Here is a 6,000-nt window from a genome sequence, read left to right on the forward strand (position 1 = left end):
TAGAGTCTGCATTGATCACATCATGCATGTTAGTCATCCAAGCTGTAGAACCTTATGGAGCATCTACACGTTGCCAGCTCTTTGCCATGTACTGGGGACACTCTGGTGGGAAGGACTGGCCTCCTGATTCTTGCCCTTATGGAGCGTCAAAGCTTGGTCTGTGCATCCATACAGTGGTTATGATGGCCTTCAATACAACAGATGAGGAAGGATAACAGATGCAGAGAGATTCAGGAACATCCCCATTCCCTACAGTACATGGTGGCCAGTTCTGGGCCCAGAGCCAAGCATGGCTCTGAGGATCAGCGAGTCGGTTCTACGAAGTATCTGGTCAAAGTTCATGGGCTGGTGCTGTGAGATGTATGACAGGATTTTTAAAAATGCATCCCTGCTGTTATAGACTGGAAAACCAAATTTGGCATGGGTTGTTTTGAATCCAGAGAAGGAGAAAGCACATGGATTCCAAATTTTCACTTGAAGCCATTTAGGATGCACAAGCACTGAATGACCAAAGGCTGGGGTGGGGAAAGGAGGGGGGAGGCCAGGAAGGAGTAAGGAAGGGCGAGTCACAGGAACATTGAAGAAAAAAAGAAAGCCACATCAGTCAGAGAATGTGCTCAAAGTGAAAAGGAAGAAAGGTAATTTGAGAGCTCTAACCTCCATCTGCTCAGACTTGAGGATAAAAGCAAAAGGGGATTAGGTGACCTGAGGGGCCATGGCAGGGCCTCCTTGCCCCCACAAGTGCACACAGGATAAAAATGCCATTTATAAGCTCCATGCACGGTAATTATATTTAATACTGACCCTGATTCCCTTTGTCCTTGGGAAATAATGAAAGCTGCTCTGTTAGAGTTTCAAGGGTCTTTAAGTGACCCATTAGCAACTCTCACTTCTATCCTAGATTCACGGTCAAAATAGCACAACTTCTAAGAGCTGTTTCTGAAATCACGAATTCTGCTGTGGAAAGAAGGTGAGGGTAGAACAGAGGCCTGGCCTTGGACGCTGATCCCGGTGCAGTGAATCTCCCTGATGTTTCTATGCTAGCACTCACCTCATTCGATGCCCAAGAGCTTTCAGTGAGATGCTGAACGTGAAAGCAGCTAGAGAAAAATTCCTCGCACTTAGATGGCACTCTGCAGCTCTAAGATACTTAACTCAAAGCTACCAGGTGTTCTGAATCCAGGACATAATATGGTTTAGATACTTTTCTCATGTAACATCCCCTGTCAGGGCTCCAGAGAGACTTCCTCTTCCAACTCCCTTATATGCTTTATTCTTTTTCCTAGGATTTATCATCAAATGGCAAGGTATTGCTTGCTTGTGTGTGTATGAAACCACAGAGCAGGGATTTTGCCTCTTTGTAACAGCTTTCTTCCCCATGCCTAGAACAATGCTTGGCATGTGGTAGATGTTCCACACATGTGAATGTGATGAATCATGTACTGCCAAGTCCTATGGCATGCAGTTCAGATCCTGAGATACTGCATATCAGATTTCAGGAGACCCAGCTACCAACAAGAGAGAATCTGGACAGTTTGTAAGCAACAAGAATCATAACACATCACGGTTCTCGAATACTGTGAATTACGCTCATCTCATCAACACAATATGCTTTTTTAGGTTGTCTTTCTCATTAATCCTCATTTTATGAATGAGAAAACAGAGGCCTAGAATAGGAAATTAGTGCACCCAAGGTCACAGAGTTATCAACCCTGAAAGTCTGATCCTATGGGAGAAGGTACTGCCTTCAGGAATCCTTTGATCATGGCAGAACGTGGCCAATTGCCTCACGAGCCAGATATGAGGAAGCAGACACATACGTCTAGAGGTGGGATGCCACAGCAATCGTGAGGTAGAGCCAATCTGTCTGGTGGCCAGAAGCACACAGATTTTGGTTCTTCGGTCATGATCGTCGTCGTCTTCCTCTGTCATCAGGGGCCCTGGTAATATCTGGACCTTTCTCTTCCAAGTCTTTTCTGCACTCAAAGGTCTAATTACCCACTTAATGCAATTAACTTGTAATTTCCTTTTGGTCTTCCTATCATGACTGCTACTTACACAAAATACATGTGCTGGGCCCTATATTAACCATTTTACATTTATTCTTGAGAACAACCTACAGAATAGGTATTATTATCACCATGGGGCAGGAGAGGAAACTGATGTTACCTGGCCTGTAGCCCACAGAGATGAGTAAGAATGCATCCCCATAAAGATGAGAAGGAGAGGAAGGAAGAGACCCCCACTTTTGGCGACGTGCTGGGGGCTCCTTTGGATATTCCTGAAGCAGTGTGCACTCATCTCAGTGGAAGTATTCTCAATCTTTTGGCCAGGTTCCTCAAATGGAGCCACGACCTTTTCACCACCCCCTCTGCTGCAATTCCATGTCTCTCCAAATCAATTTCACTGCTGGATATTTAAGTAAAAAGTTTTTATTCTGATGGAAAAATAAATAAATAATTGTAGAAATTATTTAAAATCAGAGAATTGTAGATAGAAGAACAAATCTCTGGCATCCAGATATAACCATTACTAGCTGGCTTTTGTTTGTTGTTTTTTGTTCGTTTAATAGGTCGGTAACATTCTTGCAGTTTTGTTCTATTTTGCCTTAATTTTTTTTCTTTATTATAGAATTGCAAGTTTACAGAAAAATCATACGAAGAGTACAGAGTTCCCTTATGTCCCCATACATGCTGTTTTTGTTATTAACACTGCATTAGTGTGGTACCTTTTTACAACTAATGCAACCATATTATTATAACAATAGGCCATAGTTTACATCAGACTTCACTGTTTGTGTCGTGGGGTTATATTTGCTGCTTTTTATTTATTTTTTTTAATTCTAGTAACATACATACATCCTAAAATGTCCCATTATAATCACTTTCAAATACACAATTCAGTGCTGTTAATTACATTCACAATGCTGTGCTTCCATCACCACCATCCGTTGCCAAAACTTTTTCATCACCCCAAACAGAAACTTTGCACTAATTAAGCCTTCACTCTCCCATTCCCTATCCTGATTCTAGCCCCTGGTAACCTATATTCTAGTTTCTGATTTTATGAATATTATATGATGTCGCTTGATATAACTAGAATATGCAAATGCATTGCTAGCTTTTGCTCTCTCCTTTGTTATATGCTGTATTTTAAACATAGATAAAATCATGCTGTAGGTAAATGTGAACCCTACTTTTCCCAACTAACTGGTATGCTGAGAAGTATCCAATAAATCAACATTTTTTCTCTATTTTATTTGTATTCATCAATATTCATTGAACAGTCTAATATATGAATGAGCATTTAAATTGGTAAAAACAAACTGCAACTTTCCTTTATTTTTGGTAAATTTACCGAGGACAAATTTTCAGCCTTATAGTTACTAAATGCCATGAAAAAAAATACGCATTTTTAATGTTCATGATAATTACTTTAAAGCTTTTTATCAAGACTTCTTCCTGCATGTCTGCCACCTTGCCAAAGGTTTATCCATACTACCTCACTTAATCCATATACTAGCCAATGAGGAGGGCAGTGTCATCATGTCCATTTTATGTGAACTGATGCTCAGAGAGGTGAATCATGTACTTAAGTCACACAGCTCTAAAATGGTAGGGCCTGTCTCTGGACACTTTGCATTCTTAAACCAAAGCACTCTACTGCTTTCCAAAACAGTTCTATCCATGAACTCTGCCCTCCATTGGATGAAAGTACTTGAGAGATGTGGATGTTGAACACTGACTTGTAGTAGCCAGTCATTACATAGAAGAAAATAAAAACTCTCACCTGGGACAAGAAGTAATGGGTTGTTTCGACCTTGGCCTGTGTATGTGACCTTGGGGAAGTCACCAAACCAATGCAAAGCTCAAGTATTTACATCTTTATGAAAGTGAGGCACAGTTAGTGTGAGGATGGGTGCTACCCTTATGACCATCCTAACTTCATCTGTGTCCCCATGCTACCCTACAGAAAACTTTATTAGATGCCATCTCTAGTTGTGGCCATGCATGATAGTATGCAGAAAGTTCCAACTCATGGAAATGTATCCTTAGCATCTTTAGACACATTCCAGCTGGTTCTCTTAGATGTTTATGTAAGGCTTTTTGTGATAATATATTTTGTTGGCTCTTCTCTTTCGCTAGGCAAAAACGAATGACACAGGACATATTTAGAAACCCAAAGTGATGTTTACATGCATTTCTATGGTGCTTGTGAGAACATTTTCATATGTTCTCTCTAATTCCATCCACCAAACAATTTTCAAGATTCAATAGCCACATTTTTCAAATGAGGAAACCAGCTCAGAAGAACCACATATTTAACTTTGACCACTCAGCTGGACAATGGGAGGGGTTGGCCCTAAATCCATGTCCCTGACTCCACTTCCCACCCATTCTACAATCTTCCAAACACTTATGCAAAAACCAAGTACAAATGGAAATTTATGTCTACCCAAAAACCTACATATGAATGCTCATATCAGTCTTATTCATAAAAGTTATAAATTGGGTGAAAAACAGCTATACTAAATAGATGAATGATTAAACAAACTGCGATGCATCCATACTGTATAACACAACCCACAGTAAAAAGGAACCAACTATGATACATGCAGCAACTTGGATGAATCTCAAGAGAATTAAGCTGAGTGAAAAGAAGCCAGTCCCAAAAGATTACATACTGGGTGGCAGAATTAAAGAAATAGAAAACACGTAAGTGATTGCCAGGGTTTAAGGATGGGGAGAGCAGAAGGGAGGTGGATGTGAATTTAAAAAGTCAACCTGAGAGATCCCTGTGGTGATGGAACTGTGCACTTCTATAATTGTGGTGGTAGATATGTGAACCTACAGGTGATAAAATGTGTAGAACTAAAACTGCACAGAAATGAGTACATATCAGACTGATCGGGTTGGATGGATTGTGTCCATGTCAATAGCCTGTTGTGATGTAGTGTTGTTTGGCAAAATGCTACCACAGGGCAAAACAGAGTAGGTGTACTCAGGACCTCTCTGTACTATTCTTCACAATGGTTTATGAACCTGCAACTATCTCGGTAAACACAATAAATAACAAATAAATTGGAAGTTTGAAAAAACAGTAATCATTTTTACCTTCAGTGAAATTGATTGGGGACATCTGTTAGGACCCCACTGAGCTTCAGCGGTCCCAAGGCATCTTCTCCTTTTAATCTACCTTTGGGGCAAAAGAGCAGCTCCGAGTTCTAGAATGCACATCTCTCTTTGTGAGGAAAGCAGCCCACACTAGGGACACAGCAGGATTGGGAGGTTTAGGTCATGAGCTGTCCCTCTCCCTCTACCCCACTCATCCCAACTGCTCAAAACTTTGAATTCAAAGATGACTTTTAACTGAAAAAAAAATGACAATTTTGCTTCATTGTCTTCTAATTTTGCTGTAAGTACTTCCAGCTGTGGGTTAATGCAGACCATATTCCAGGAGCCATTGCCCGGAGGACTTTTCATTTCACCCAGTTATTGGAGCTCTGACATGGTTAAGTAAATGGGGAGAGCAGCAAAGGCAGAGCCGGATTTTATGCACTGGTTTCAAAGCTGCACTGTTTCTCATTCCAGCATCTTCAGATGCCGGAGGTGAGCAGGTTTCTGGCTCTGAGTCCGAAGCACGACGGAGCACTTGGCAGGACCCTGTTTTCTGCTGCCTCCGCAGTCAGCTGTATTCAATATCCAGATTTGAGCTGCGGGAAACTTTCATCAACTGCTCTCATTAACCTTGGTCAATCTTCCTGGGTTACATTGGAAATGTTATAAACACACCAGGCCCACGGAGAGAAAGAGAGAGGGAAAGAGGCTTACTGTTCCAAGAAACTCTGAACGGGGGACAGCTCCCTGCTTCAGAGGCATCCCCTCCTTCTCCCGCATGCATTCAGAACCTATTAAGGGCCAGCTCCCCAAAGGGGTGGGTCTGCCTCCAAGCTGCTCCTAACTTTCCAGGAATCAAAGTGTGTCCACATTCACGTCTAGA

General features: G+C 41.5%; 1 long non-coding RNA gene across 1 annotated transcript in view; it reads right to left on the minus strand.

Moving 5' to 3' along the window:
* Positions 1-5,234, minus strand: part of LOC143651537 (uncharacterized) — a 60,453-nt gene extending 55,219 nt beyond the window's left edge. The window contains exon 1 of the long non-coding RNA XR_013160019.1: positions 5,115-5,234. This is a non-coding gene — a long non-coding RNA (uncharacterized LOC143651537). The remainder of the gene's footprint in view (positions 1-5,114) is intronic.
* Between the last annotated feature and the right edge of the window lie 766 nt (positions 5,235-6,000).

The sequence above is a fragment of the Tamandua tetradactyla genome, chromosome 12, assembly GCF_023851605.1.
Source record: "Tamandua tetradactyla isolate mTamTet1 chromosome 12, mTamTet1.pri, whole genome shotgun sequence".
NCBI classification, from domain to species: domain Eukaryota; kingdom Metazoa; phylum Chordata; class Mammalia; order Pilosa; family Myrmecophagidae; genus Tamandua; species Tamandua tetradactyla.